Raw genomic sequence first — 15,424 nt, forward strand, 5'->3', positions numbered from 1 at the left:
TATGTCACTGCTTCCACTTTTCCCCCCTTCTACTTGCCACGATGTGATGGAACCAGATGCCATGATCTTAGTTTTTTTAATGTTGGGTTTTAAGCCAAGCAACTAGCAAATGCATGAAAATGGTAAGTGAAAGACAATCTTTGCAAAGACGTCAAGAATCACTTCATCTGCCCCCCCCCCATCATTTACTAAATAGGGAAACCAAGGCCTGGAGCATGGATTCAGAAAGCTGGTGGGCACAAGGGTCACAGAGCAGGGTGATGGATGGGGTAGAGTTTGGGTGCTGGATTCAGAGAGAACAAAGTCTGAACCACAGCTATACCTCTCACTTCCTATATGACCCCACACAAGGCTTTTTTCTTGAGGGGCCTCAGTTTCCCCATCTGTCAAATGGGAATGATGGCATGGCCTCTCAGAGTTGTGACGATTAGAACTTGTGTGATATAAAAGGCCTGATGCTTCAGAGGTGCTCGGGAAATTGAACTACCCTTCTTTGTTTTATAATATCTGTTCCTGAGCCTGCCAATCAGGCCACTTGACCAAGTAAGTGGTCTTTGTACTTGGAGCATCCGAATAGCTCAGCAGAACAGGGACCTGTGGAGAGGCAAATGGCCACTGCACATCCCATCCCGAGCATATTCCAAACGGGCCACGGGGTGGTGGGCACCAACCCTAAGAAGGCGAGGTGCAGAGAAAGATGAAAGAGCCACTTGTCTAAGAGTCAATATCCCTTTCAGAGTCTAGGCATGTTCTGGGTCAACATCAGTCGAGCAAGGCAGAGCTGCAATCCACCACTCTGTTTTCTTTCTGAGTGACATGGAATGCTCTTTTTCTATACAAAGAAAAACAGAACAACCCCTGCCATTGTTCTGACATCAATTCAAAGTGCCTTGGGTGGGAGCCGTCCCTTCCCTCTCCACCCCCCCACCCCCGCCCCAAAATTGAATCCCTTCCAGTCCCCAGCGTCTGGACAAGCTCCAGCTAAGTTTGCCAGGGAAAATGCAGGGAGTCCAGTTACATGAGATTTGCAGAGAAACAATAAATAATGTCGTAGTGTAAGTACATCCCAAAGATGGAATGGACCATACTTACCCTACAAAACTATTCCTTGTTTATCTGACATTTAAATTAAACTGGGCATCTCGTATTTTTATTTGCTAAAACTGGAAACCCTGGATCCAGCCAAACCAGCCAGGAGTGAGACCGGCACCTGGCCACAAATCTAGGTCACTAGGAAAATAGCAGGAGGGTTTCAAGGCTGCCTGAGCTCCAGCCCCATCTGCTCAGCCCTCCAGAAGCAGCCATCTTGTGGATGTCACTGAACTAGGGGGATGGCCAAGCATGCTGATTCCTGTCTGTGGGTTCAGCACCCAGGAAAGGAGTTCTCCACACTCAGCTCTAAAAAAGACCCAAACTAGGCTCAGTGGTGGGGACTTTTGGAAATACTACCCTACATGGATGAGCCTCCCTTCTTTCCTCAGCCCCAGCTGCAGCCTGCAAGCTCAGCCCTGCCCAGTTTGGGAACCGCAGCTGGCCAGGCAAGGCAGAACTGCCACAGCTCACTCAACACCTTTCCAGGGAGTGCCCATGAGGCCTTGGAGCACCACAGGGCAGTGAGTGAAGAAGATCCAGCTCCTGCCCTCCAGCAGCCCTCAGACTGCCATTTGCCGAGGCCTGTTTCTGTACCAGATATTTTGTAGGAGTCACTGCGTTCAGACCTTGTCATGATCCTAGTGCTATTATGAACATCCCATCTTACAGGTGCAGGTACATCTGTGCCCAGTCCCTCCAGGCATGTCCGACTCTGTGTGACCCCATGGACTGTAGCCCATCAAGCTCTTCTGTCCATGGGATTCTCCAGGTAAGGATACTGGAGCAGGTTGCTATGCATCTCCTCCAGGGGATCTGACGGACTCAGAGATGGGACCTGCGTCTCTTAGATTTCTCGCATTGATAGGTGGGTTCTTTACTGGTAGCACCACCTAGGCCCACAGGTGCAGATGAAGAGGCTCAAAAACAGAAGCTAGGAAGCGGGGATGCCAGGATGTCAACCCAGGTTTCTTAGATTCTAGGTGATGGGACATACCCAGGGAGTGGCACCAAGACATAAAGTGCAGGAGGTCCAGGGGAGGGAGGGGTCCTCGCTTCTGGTGGAAGGAGGAGGCTCCCACAGTTGATTTGCTGAACTGGGGGACCCCTAAAGTGTGGCTGTGTGGACCCCATGAGTGTCCCTGCCTGGGAACAGTGGTGCTGGAAGAAGCGGACATTAGGACAAAAGGGAGAGGTATCATCATCACATTGTTCAGACTTGCGATGTCCCCCCAGAGTGGGCACTGTGGCTATTTGGCTCGAGGTCATCCCTTTAGGGAACAAGAGAATGGCAGCTTCCTCTCACTGCAGAATGCTCACAGCCCCTCAGACCCAGACACTCGTGATGACCCATAGCATCCCCCCAAGAGGCCAGCCCTCAGCCTCTGCAACAATTGCCAGGCCTCATTCATTCAATCAACCCGTGTTTCTTTCAGCAACACACACTTGGGTCCACGCACACCTACCTACTAGGCGCTAGGTGTGAGGTGTGGGCAAAGTGATCCAGCCCGCCCTGCCCACAGGGAAAGGTCAGGGGTGTCCCTTCAAGAACCATCGGGTACCTCTCTTCCATTCTTTCAGGCTCCAGGTATGTGAGACAGGTAGGAGGGGACCCTCAGAAGCTGTCCCCCAGCACAGCAGACGGGGGTCCCAGGAGGGACGGCAAGCCTGCTCCTGAGAGGCCGCCTCCTGGTCGGGCCGCCCTGGGAGTCGCGTTCCCAGCGGACTCCGCTCGACCGGTAGTCCCAGCCCCATCCCGGGCAGCCCCTCCCCTGCCCACCCCCTCCTCCCCGCGGCGCTGCCACGGAAAGCCCGGCCCTTCCACGCCTTGCCGCCCCCACGCCCCATGCCCTTGACAGCGGATCTCCTTGCCTCCCTATTGGCCGGCGGGTCACGTGACCAGGCCCAGCGGGCGACAGAGCGGCCGCAGAGCGGGGTTCTCTGAGTCCCAGGCGCGCTGCCGCCCCGTTCCTGCCTTTCGGGGCCCCAGCCTCGCTCCGCGGCCTGCTCGCTGCTCGCGCCCGCGCCCCCGCCCCCCCCGCCACGTGCGCTCCTCGGCCTTCCTCCCGCTGCCCTCTAGCCCGCGGACTCACAGCCGATCACTGTCAACTCAGTTCCTCCAGGGGCGATGGAGACCAGGCAGCTCTGACATGTTAGCGGAGGTGGGTAGGAGACCCGGTGGGCCAAGTGTGTCTACGGAGCACCTGCTGGGTGTTGGACACCTACTGGGGGGCAGAGATAGAGTAGGGTTGGAGACAGGTGAGAATCTTGCCCTTAGGGACCTGCCATTTTAGTGGATAAAAGGGGCCCACGGGCCTTTCATTACAGCCCTTTGTATTGAGATGCCATCAGAGGGTCTTTTATCTCTGTGGGTGTTCTTTTGAGCTGTTCCCAGCCTGAGTTCTGAATTCTGCCGGGCACTTTATGGGGGACTGGCTGGAGAGAGTGAAGGGCTGGAGTCAAGATGAATCAGTCCCAGCCCTCAAGAAGCTCTGAAAACCCAGTGAAGACTAAAAGGAGAAAACCCCTAATTATACTGGAAGCCAGTCCAAACGCAGTGTGAGTGGGCCTGGGTTTTCTACGGAGAGTGAAGCAGAATTGTTTACTGAGAACTCTGGGGAACTCCCAACTCCATCACTAACACCAGTCATTTCAGGCTCCAGCATGAGCTACCAGCCAAAATTGCTGCCCTGTGCAAACCCCAGCAAGGGGTGTGAGTCATTGGGCTGCCGGGCTCAAAGTGTCTGGTTAAAAACAGGACACCCAGGTACATTTGAGATATAGATAAACAAACAAACAGGGGAGGAGGGATCACTCTGGTATAAGTATATCCCCAATATTTTATGGAATGTACTTATACTAAAAATAGTCATGGTTTACATGAAATTCAAATGTAAATGGGGGATCTCTTTTTATTTTCTAAATCTGGAAACTTTGCGAGGGTGGGGATGTGGGAATGGCCCAAAGGGACACTGTCTGGGAAGAGCAGGGGGTGAGGCATTGACTAGAGTCCCCAGTCTGGAACTCCCCCTAGAATGAAACTGTGTCAGGAGCAACTTGGAGTGACTGGTGATTGGTACCCAGTAGTTCCCTGGACCCTGTGTGATAAGCAGGGACAGCCCCAAGTGGGGAAAAGGGGAGAAAAGCATTAGGATGAGTCCCACCCGAGGAATAAAGGCCTAAAGGCTAGAGGCTTCCTGGAGACGATTTTTAGAAGGGACTCCAACCTCCACGCCAGGCACGATGCCCAGAGAGCCTGAGAAGCTGTGGAATTCATCATCTCCCCCTGCAGGGCTTGGGTTCAAGTCGGGGAAGGGCTACCAGGGTGCCGGGGTGGCCCCCAGGAACTGCAACAGCTCTCTAAACCCAGAGAAGCACTGAACATGGACAAAAGGGGTATCCAGCCTCATCAGTCGGCATCGATGTTGTCTGGATGTGGGTTATACAAGGCCTGGAACACACAAAATGAACACAGCCTACAGAAAACCAGAACTTATTGTGGCCTAGAATAAAGATACAAACAGGAAGAAGTTGAAAACTAGCAATAATTTTGTTTGCTTTTGCACACGTTAGAAATACTTTAGAGGTGGATGGTATTTTAAAGGTCTAGATCACTCCTGAAACAGGCACAACCCCCCCAGGAAGGTAGGGGCGTTTTTTCTAGTTCCCATAAATTTATTATAGGAATTGGAGGCCTTGGGAAGTAGTGCATCCATCTTAGAAGGGACTGCTAAACAACCACAATGAACACACAAATGGGGCAGCCACCCAGGGTAGGTTGGGGTGCCAAGCTTGCGCCCCAACCTGCCCTGTCCACAACAGGATGGAGGGTACACACGTGGGCTCTAGATGGGGTCATCATGGCTACAAATCACTCTGTGTGCCACTTAAGAGCCATATGACCTTAAGATGGTCCCCGAACCTCTCTGAACCTCTGTTTCCTCATCTCTATAACGGGTCTAGTAATCATCCAGACCTTGCAGGGTGTTTGTGAGGGTTTCATAAGGTACTATATGGGAAGCTATATTCAGGGCTCAAGAAATGGACACTCGGAGTCAGAGCAAATAAATGGCCTTCAGACAGGAAGCTGTGGGCCGCGGGCTGGGGACACTGTGTTTGCACCATGACTATTCACTCTGCACGTCTCACCGAGACAGATTTCTCAAAAGGTGTTTCCCAACAACAGCTCCCACAGTTAGAGCACTCTGACCCACCTGGCCTGGGCCTGACTGCCCCCCTCCTTCCTGTCAGCCTCCTGGATGCTGTGAGGAGGAGAGTACAGGAAGGATGGGTTGGTGGGGGGAGAGAGGGGTGGGGCTGTGCTGGTTAGTGTTTGGCCACCCTAGGTTGGTTGGGCCAGGGTATGCAGAGGGCACCGTGAGCAAGACGTGTTTGCCCTAAGGAGGGAGGTGGGGGAGTGGAAGTGATCCAGACCTCCCTCCCTCACCCTCATGTAGACTTCTCCCCACTGCCTTCTGGAGCCCAGGGGCCCCCCAGCACTCTGACCATGCATGGTACATGGATCAGCTGTGGTCCGTCCCTCTATTTTTGAGAGAAGTCTAAATAAGGGGTCTGCAGAGACCTGCTGGAAGGCCTTCCTAGAGCTGCCAACACGAATCTTTATTAGCTATCATTAATAGTTATGAAAATATTTTTAATTGACAAAGTGTGCTTCAAAGTGGCTTCCATTATCACCAAAGTGCCCTCTAACAGCATTACCTCAGAAACATACCCTGACCACTGCTGCATGCTACGCCCCTTCACTTCAGTCACTCAGTCATGTCTAATTCTTTGCGACTCCATGGACTGCAGCACGCCAGGCTTCCCTGTCCATCACCAACTCCCGGAGCTTACTCAAACTCATATCCACTGAGTCAGTGATGCCATCCAACCATTTCATCCTCTGTCTTCCCCTTCTCCTCCTGCCTTCAATCTTTCCTAGCATCAGGGTCTTTTCCAATGAGTCAGTTCTTTGCATCAGGTGGCCAAAGTACTGGAGTTTCAGCTTCAGCATCAGTCCTTCCAATGAATATGCAGGACTGATTTCCTTTAGGATTGACTAAAGGTATACAGTAGTTGATTAATAAACGTTTGCCAGATGAATAAATTTAATAAAATTCATTTAATAGACCAAAGGACTTGCCCTTCGGCTGAGAGAAGCCAGTCATGGGCACAAAGTCCCAAGTTTGCCCGGTTTCTAGCAAAAGAGTACAAGGAATTTTTTTCAGACAAATCTGACAAGTATAAAAGGGTCCAAGATGAGCCCTTCCTGGGCACCAGGAGCCATGTGGAAACCCTGGTCATGGGACTTCCCTGGTGGTCTAGTGGCTAAGACTCCACACTCCCAGTGCAGGAGGCCTGGGTTCAATCCATGGTGAGGGAACTAGATCCCACCTGGCACAACTAAAAGATTCTGCATACCACAAGGAAGAGCAAAGATCCCAAGTGCAGCCAAATAAATAAATAAATAAAGGCGAAACAACTCTGGCCTAAGTCAGGAATCAAAGGCAGATGAGATTTTTCAGTGCTAGTTACTACATCACACACAGCACCAAGGCATTGACAACTAGCACTAAAATTCACCCTGTAAAATGACACAGCTTTTTATTCTACAATCCCCGCCCCCACTAGCATTCACAGAGTTGGCCTACACCTGTACTTTAACAGAGGGGGCAACTGTTATTTTGCAAGGCAGGTGGTGAAGATGGTTGGTGAGTGAGGAACTACCCTTTTTCTTTTAGATTTTTTTTCATGTGGACCATTTTTAAAGTCTTTATTGAATTTGTTACAATGCTGCTTCTCTTTTATGTTTTGTTTTTTTTGGTTTCCAGGCATGTGGGATCTTAGCTCCCCCACCAGGGATCAAACTCAGACACCTTGCATTGGAATGCGAAGCCAGGAAAGCCCCAGGAATTACCCTTTCTATTAAAGGGATCCTGTTTTTTTTCAGGATGCATTTTTTGCTTTCTTTGATTTCCCAAAGGAAAGTGCAATACGGCAAAAAGGTATTTTTATGGATGTGAGGATAATAACGATAAAAAAAAAAGCCTCAAACGCATTGTCTAACTCTAATTGGACTAAATTGAAGGGCTGGGCTGCCAGGGTGACTGTTCTGAAATGGACTGTGCTACATGCCAGCTTACCAACTGGTAGTAATTCCCTATGACCTTCGGGATGGCCTAGACTCTTTAGTGTGGCATTTTCACAGCTGTTGCCATCTTCTGCCTCACTGTTAACGACTTAATTGTGTTTTCCCCCAAAGATGTTGCAATTCTGATCCCTAGTGCCTGGAATGTGACCTCATTTGTATCTTCACAGAGGTAACACGATGAGGTCTTTGGAAAGCAGCTCTTCACCCAATGACTGGTGTCCTCATGAAAAAGGGGATGTTTGAACACAGAGACAGACACACATAGGTAGAATGCCGTGTGGAGGTCTGAGTGATGCTGCCAAAACACGCCAAGGGACCCCCAGAATCTGGGAGAAAGGCCTGGAACATATCCTTCCATGGCACCTGCAGAGGGAGCACAGCCCCACCAACAGCTTGATCTCAGACTTCTGGCCTCCAGGGCTGAGAGGATACATTTCTGTTGCTTAAGCCACTCAGTTTGTTGTATTAATATTTGGACCCAAAGCCTTAACCTGGTAATGCGCTTGCCTTCCCCAGATCCACCCCTCACCCCCAAGCCCACACTCTGATTCAGGGGTCCCCAGCCTCTGGGCAGCAGACCAGTGCGGCTGTGAGATCAATGCTGGTATTAGGTTAGAAATCAAGTGCACAATAAATATAGTGTGCTTGAAGCCATCTGCCCCACCCCCAGTCCGTGGAAAAATTGTCTTCCATGAAACCAGTTCCTGGTGCCATAAATGTTGGGGACTGCTGCTTTAACGGCTCTGTTGCCTACATGCTCCCAGCACCCTGACCACTGCCATCGTGTGCTTTGGCTTGGAGGAATCACGTATCTGGGTTTCTGAGGACAGTTCCAGCTTATACCCATCATGGCAGCATAACAGTGAACACTGCCCCCTTTCAAAGGCATCCATATTTGTACCCTGTATCTGTGGTCATGCTAGCATTCCTCTGTTCTCACTCCAGCCTCCTGTCATTCTCTACCTGGTAAACTTCTCCTGGTTGGTAGAAGCCCACGTCCAACATCACTGCTCCTGTGAAATGTACCCAACCTCAGTCAAGTTCTCATTAGTTTGTCCTCTGGGTCCCCAGGGAAGTTTGTACATTTCCAGTGCACAATACTTGTCACTATGTCATGTCAGCTCATATAAGCTCTTCTCAGGGGTACCCCCCTGATGTCCTGACTGGCCCTGGCCATTGCTTTCATGGCCCCACGGGCTCCCCTCCGTTCATGGTCTGTACCCTGTGCTGTAATGAGATATTTAGCTGGGTATTATCATAATGGTAATTCAGTACTTGCTCCAACCCAGTGGTGGCAGGGACCAGGTCTGTGTCCTGCACACAATTTGAATGAAGAAACATCACAAGTGATTCCATTCCTGTCCTGCCTGTAAAGCTGTCATCTTTTGCTGATCTTGGCTGTGTCTTCATCCTCTCTCTCCCCTTTAGCACCTGCTACTGTGTCTAGAACATCCAAGGGCTCAATGACTGCTCATTGAAATCATGTTTAATTTAAGAACATAACTCAGTGGCTGAACAATACTAGGAGTCATAAAAGGATATTGTATGTTCTTCTTTCCCTGAAGGAATACCATGTGATGCTGGGGGCTTCCTGAACAATAAACACAACTGGAACAATTGTAGGTCTCAGATTATCTGTTCTGCTGAGATGGACAAGTGAAGTAGTGACAGTAGCCTGCTGTCCAGCAATAGCTGCAGTGAGGGGGAAGGTGCAGGAAATGGCCCATTTTGATCCCTGATCCAGATGATTTCAGGCAACAGGCATTGTAGAAACCCAAGACTAGTGACTCCCCATGTGTATTTTAGTCCTTGAGAGTTTATAAAATGTTTTCACTTAAATGAGCTACATTGACTATCCCACCTGTATAAATGAGCCAGAACAGCGAAAGGAGCTGTGGAAGCTGCATTTATTTCGAAGGGTCAAATAGCATGTCTTTAAAGTCTCACCATTTAAAGAGAGCTGGGCTGTCCAGGAGAGAGCTTGAGTTTATAGTCAAAAACTGGTTTGTGGTCCCAGCTCTGCCGTCTACCTGCACAGTTACCTTGAGCTACCTATAGCCTCTCTGAGCCTTGGTTTCTTCATTTGTAAAAGAGGGATAATCACCTAATTTATTTGTCTTTGTGTGCTGTTGTGTGGACCAGAGAAGAAGGTTTGAGAGGGCCTGGGGAAATTGAAAGCACTGGGTATATTAGGTGCCATCCAAGGTGGCCTTCCCAGTGATCCTAGAAAGAAAAGAGAAAGAAAGAAGTATGCTACTGGCATTAGGCTAGACATGCAGATCAATGGACTAGAATTAAGTATCCAGAATGAAACACATACTCAAGATCAAGTGTCATTGATTTTCAACAAGGGTGCCAAAACCATTCGGTGGGTAAGAATAGTCTTTTCAACAAATGTTGGTGAAGCCACTGGATATACACAAGAAAAAGTATGAAGTTGGACCCCTCCCTCACATCAAACACAAGTTAATTAAGAGTGCCTCACAGAGCTACATGTGAGAACTAAAACTCTTCTAAGAAACCATAATGGTAAATCCTCATAACTTTGGATGTGACAATGATTTCTTAAATATGGAACCAAAAGCATAAGGGACAAAAGAAAAAATAGACAGATTAGACTTCAAAATGAAAAACATTTTTGTTTCAACAGAAGCCTTGCAGAAAGTGAAAATACAACTCACAGAATGGGAGAAAAAATTTGCAAATCATGTATCTGATAATGGACCTGTACCCAGAATATATAAAGAATTCTTGCAACTCAACAATAGAAAAGTGAATAATTCCATTTTTTACTTTTATTTTTTAAATTTTTTGATATAAATTTATTTATTTTAATTGGAGGTTAATTACTTTACAATATTGTATTGGTTTTGCCATACATCAACATGAATTCACCATGGGTCTACACGTGTTCCCCATCCTGAATCCCCCTCCCACCTCCCTCCCCATCCCATCCCTCTGGGTCACCCCAGTGCACCAGCCCCGAGCATCCTGTATCCTGCATTGAACCTGGACTGGTGATTCGTTTCACATATGATATTATACATGTTTCAATGCCATTCTCCCAAATCATCCCACAGAGCCCTCTCCCACAGAGTCCAAAAGACTGTTCTATACATCTGTGTCTCTTTTGCTGTCTTGCATACAGGTTATCATTACCATCTTTCTAAATTCCATATATATGTGTTAGTATACTGTATTGGTGTTTTTCTTTCTGGCTTACTTCACTCTGTATAATCGGCTCCAGTTTCATCCACCTCGTTAGAACTGATTCAAATGTATTCTTTTTAATGGCTGAGTAATATTCCATTGTGTATATGTACCACATCTTTCTTATCCATTCATCTGCTGATGGACATCTAGGTTGCTTCCATGTCCTGGCTGTTATAAACAGTGCTGCAACAAATATTGGGGTACATGAGTCTCTTTCAATTCTGGTTTCCTCAGTGTGTATGCCCAGCAGTGTATGCCCAGAAGTGGGATTGCTGGGTCATATGGCAGTTCTATTTGCAGTTTTGTAAGGAATCTCCACACTGTTCTCCATAGTGGCTGTACTAGTTTGCATTCCCACCAATAGTGTAAGAGGGTTCCCTTTTCTCCACACCCTCTCCAGCATTTGTTGTTTGTAGACTTTTGGATAGCAGCCATTCTGACTGGCGTGAAATGGTACCTCATTGTGGTCTTGATTTGCATTTCTCTGATAATGAGTAATGTTGAGCATCTTTTCATGTGTTTGTTAGCCATCTGTATGTCTTCTTTGGAGAAATGTCTGTTTAGTTCTTTGGCCCATTTTTTGATTGGGTCATTTATTTTTCTGGAGTTGAGCTGCAGGAGTTACTTGCATATTTTTGAGACTAATTCTTTGTCAGTTGCTTCATTTGCTATTATTTCATTTTTTTTAGTGGGCAGTAGATCTAAATAGACATTGCTCCATAAATGATGTGCAAATGGCCAGTGGCTAATGAAAATATGGTAAATATAATTAGTCACCAGGAAGTGCAAATCAAAACCACCATGAGATACCATTTCACACCCACTAGGAGGTCTAGAACAAAAAAAGATGGACAATGACAAGTGTTGGTGGGGATATGGAGACACTGGAATGCTAATGCATTGCTGGTGGGGATGGAAAATGGTCCAGCCACTTAGGGAGACTGTAAGTCCCTCTAAATGCTTAACATGAGAGTTATCATATGACCTAGAAATTCCAATCCTAAGTGTGTATATCCAAGATAAATGAAAATGTAAGTTCACACAAAAAACTGTGCGCAAGTATTCACAGCAGTGCTATTCATAAGAACTAAAAAATGGAAACAACCCAAATGTCCACTGATGGATGAATGAATAAGCAAAATAAGGTAGGTATGTATATGCAATGGAACATATTTAGCCATGAAAAGAAATCATGTACATACCTGAAACTAATATAATATTCTAAATCAACTGTTTCAATTTTAAAAAGTACTGATTTATATTGCAACATGGATGAAACTTATAGTAGGTCAAAGAGGCCAGAGACAAAAGGTCACAGATTGTATGATTTCATTTCTATGAAATGTACAGAACAGGCAAATCTGTATATAGATAAAATTGATTGGTGGTTTCCCCGGGATGGTTCAGTTCAGTTCAGTCGCTCAGTTGCGTCCGACTTTGTGATGCCATGAATCACAGCACGCCAGGCCTCCCTGTCCATCACCAACTCCCAGAGTTTACCCAAACTCATGTCCATCGAGTCGGTGATGCCATCCAGCCATCTCACCCTCTGTCATCCCCTTCTCCTGCCCCCAATCCCTCCCAGCATCCCTCCCAGTCTTTTCCCATGTGTCAACTCTTTGCATGAGGTGGCCAAACTATTGGAGTTTCAGCTTCAGCATTAGTCCTTCCAATGAACACCCAGGACTGATCTCCTTTAGAATGGACTGGTTGGATCTCCTTGCAGTCCAAGGGACTCTCAAGAGTCTTCTCCAACACCACAGTTCAAAAGCAGCAGTTCTTCAGTGCTCAGCTTTCTTCACAGTCCAACCCTCACATCCGTACATGACCACTGGAAAAACCATAGCCTTGACTAGATGGACCTTTGTTGGCAAAGTAATGTCTCTGCTTTTCAATATACTATCTAGATTGGTCAAAACTTTCCTTCCAAGGAGTAAGCATCTTTTAATTTCATGGCTGCAATCACCATCTGCAGTGATTTTGGAGCCCCCCAAAATAAAGTCTGACACTGTTTCTACTGTTTCCCCATCTATTTGCCATGAAGTGATGGGACCAGATGCCATGATCTTGGTTTTCTGAATGTTGAGCTTTAAGCCAACTTTTTCATTCTCCTTTTTCTCTTTCATCAAGAGGCTTTTTAGTTCCTCTTCACTTTCTGCCATAAGGGTGGTGTCATCTGCATATCTGAGGTTATGGATATTTCTCCTGGCAATCTTGATTTCAGTTTGTGCTTCCTCCAGCCCAGTGTTTCTCATGACGTACTCTGCATATAAGTTAAATAAGCAGGGTGACAATATATAGCCTTGACGTACTCCTTTTCCTATTTGGAACCAGTCTGTTGTTCCATAATGGGGAGGGAGAAATGGGGAGTAAATGCTCATGGATATGGGGATTCTTTGGGGGATGATGAAATATTCTGTACTTACTGGTGATGACTGAACAGCTTTGTGACTACTCTAAAAACCATTTGATTGTACCTTTTACATGGGGCTTCCCTGATAGCTCAGTTGGTAAAGAATCTGCCTGCAATGCAGGAGACCCTGGTTCAATTCCTGGGTCAGGAAGATCCCCTGGAGAAGAGATAGGCTACCCACTCCTTCTTGGGCTTTCCCTTGTGGCTCAGCTATTAAAGAATCCGCTTGCAATGTGGGAGACCCGGGTTCAATCCCTGGGTTGGGAAGATCCCCTGGAGAAGGGAAAGGCTACCCACTCCAGTATTCTGGTCTGGAGAATTCCATGGAGTATCCATGGGGTCACAAAGAGTCGAGCACGACTGAGTGACTTCACTTCACTTTACGTGGGTGAATTTTATCATGTATAAATCTCAGCTTATATCTTAAGCTGTTACTAGACAGAGAGCCTGCTCCGTGTTCTGCGTTGGTGGCAGTAGTGAGGGTTGGGAGAGGGTGCTTAGCCCAGGCAGGTTCCCATGTGCAGCCCTGAGGCCGGGGCTTTCCTGGTGCTCCCTTAGCAGTCTGAAAAGTTGTCAGCCCTCTCATTCCCCAGCATGTCGGCCTAGTTCACAGCCCTATGGTGTGAGGAAGGGCAGGTGGGTGGTCTGCAGCTGTCACTAGAAACACCCCGTGTTTTACTCCCTCCAGGCCCCACAGGGACAGCTGTAGGACTGAGACAGCAGGGGCTCCATCCTGCTCACAAAGAGCTAGCCCCAGAGGCCTCGGCTTGAAGACTCAGGGCTAACAGTCTCCTTTGGGGGGATGCACATTCCCCGCCCACCCCCCTTGGCTGATGATGTCTTAGAAGTGATCCCTGGAAGCTCTAACTGGAAATGGAGCGCCTCTCTCAGACTCTCAGAGGCACTTTCCCAAAGAACTCCCTCAGTTCCCCACCCGTGATGGGTGTGATCCTTAGGAAGCCACTCTAGGGCCGTTCCATTGTATCCTGCCCACCCCAGCCTTCTCCCTGGTGTTTTTCCTCCGGAGTGGAGAAGAAGAGTCCAGAAGACACTCTGGGAAAGGATCTCCCTCTACAACTCCCACGAGTTTTTGGCAGTGACACAAAGAAGAGGTGGTAGTATTTATTTTGGAAAGGACCTATGTGCTTGCTTCCCTCATCCTTCCAGTCGCCTGGGACCGGGGCTCTTGGTTAATTCTGGCTCCCTGTGGGAGGCTTTGTTTCTGAAGCAGGACATGGGACCTCCGGTCCTGGGTGGAAGCTGATCTTGGAAGTATGCAATCCCATCTGAGATGGACCACAGAGGACCTTGTCAACAAGTCTAGGTTTCTGGTCCCTTGAGCTCAGGCTACTGTGAAGGTTTAATTAATCTTTAAATAAATTGTGTCATAATACTCATAACATCAAATTTACCATCTCAACCATTTTTAAGTGTACAGTTCAGTAATGTTAAGTACATGCACATTGTTGTGCAACCAATCTCCAGAACACTTCATCTTGAAAAACTGAAACTGTACTCATTAAGCAATAACTCTTCATCCCCCTCCCCCCAGCTCCTGGTAATCACCATTTCAACTTTGTCTCTGTGAATTGGATTACTCTACGTAGGTACCTCACATAACTGGAATCATGCAATACTTGTCCTTTTGTATATGACTTATTTTCCTTAGTATAATGTTCTCAAGGTTCATCCGTGATGTAACAGATGTCAGAATTTCCCTCCTTTTTAAGACTGAATAGTACTCTGTAGTGGGTATAAACCATATTTTGCTTGTCCATTCATCCATGGATGGGCACTTCAGTTGCTTCTACCTCTGGCTATTGTGGGCTTCCCTGATAGCACAGTTGGTAAAGAGTCCTCCTGCAATGAGGGAGATCTGGGCTTGATCCCTGGGTTGGTAAGATCCCCTGGAGAAGGGAAAGGATACCCACTCCAGTATTCTGGCCTGGAGAATTCCATGGACTGTATAGTCCATGGGGTCTCAAAGAGTCAGACATGGCTTTCACTTTCACTTTTCACTGGCTATTGTGAAAAATGTTACTATGGGCATTGGTATACAAAACTCTATTTGTAATTCTGTTTTCAATTCTTTTGAGTATTTACCCTGAGAGGTGGAATTGCTGCATCATATAACAATTCTGTGTTTAACTTTTTGAGGAGTCACCATACAATTATATACTTTTCCTTAGTAGCTGTACCACTTTACATTCCTACTGACAGTGCCCAAGGGTTCCATTTCTCCACATCCTCACCAACACTGGTCATTTTCTGGAGTTTTGTTTGTCTGGTTGCTTTTTTTTTTTTTGATAGTAGTCTAATGGGTGTGATGTGAGATCTCATTGTGATTTAGATTTGCATTTCCCTGATGATTAACGACCTTGAGCATCTTTTCCTTTGCTTATTGGTCTTTTGTATATCTCCTTGGGAGAAATGTCAATTCAAGTTCTTTGCCCATTTTTTTATTGGGTTGACTTTTTTCTTGTTGAGTTGTAGGGGTCCTTTGTGCATTCAGCATATTACTCCTTCACCAGATATGCTATTTGTAAATACTTCCTCCC

The sequence above is a fragment of the Oryx dammah genome, unplaced genomic scaffold (genome assembly GCF_014754425.2).
Source record: "Oryx dammah isolate SB20612 unplaced genomic scaffold, SCBI_Odam_1.1 HiC_scaffold_23, whole genome shotgun sequence".
NCBI classification, from domain to species: Eukaryota; Metazoa; Chordata; class Mammalia; order Artiodactyla; family Bovidae; genus Oryx; species Oryx dammah.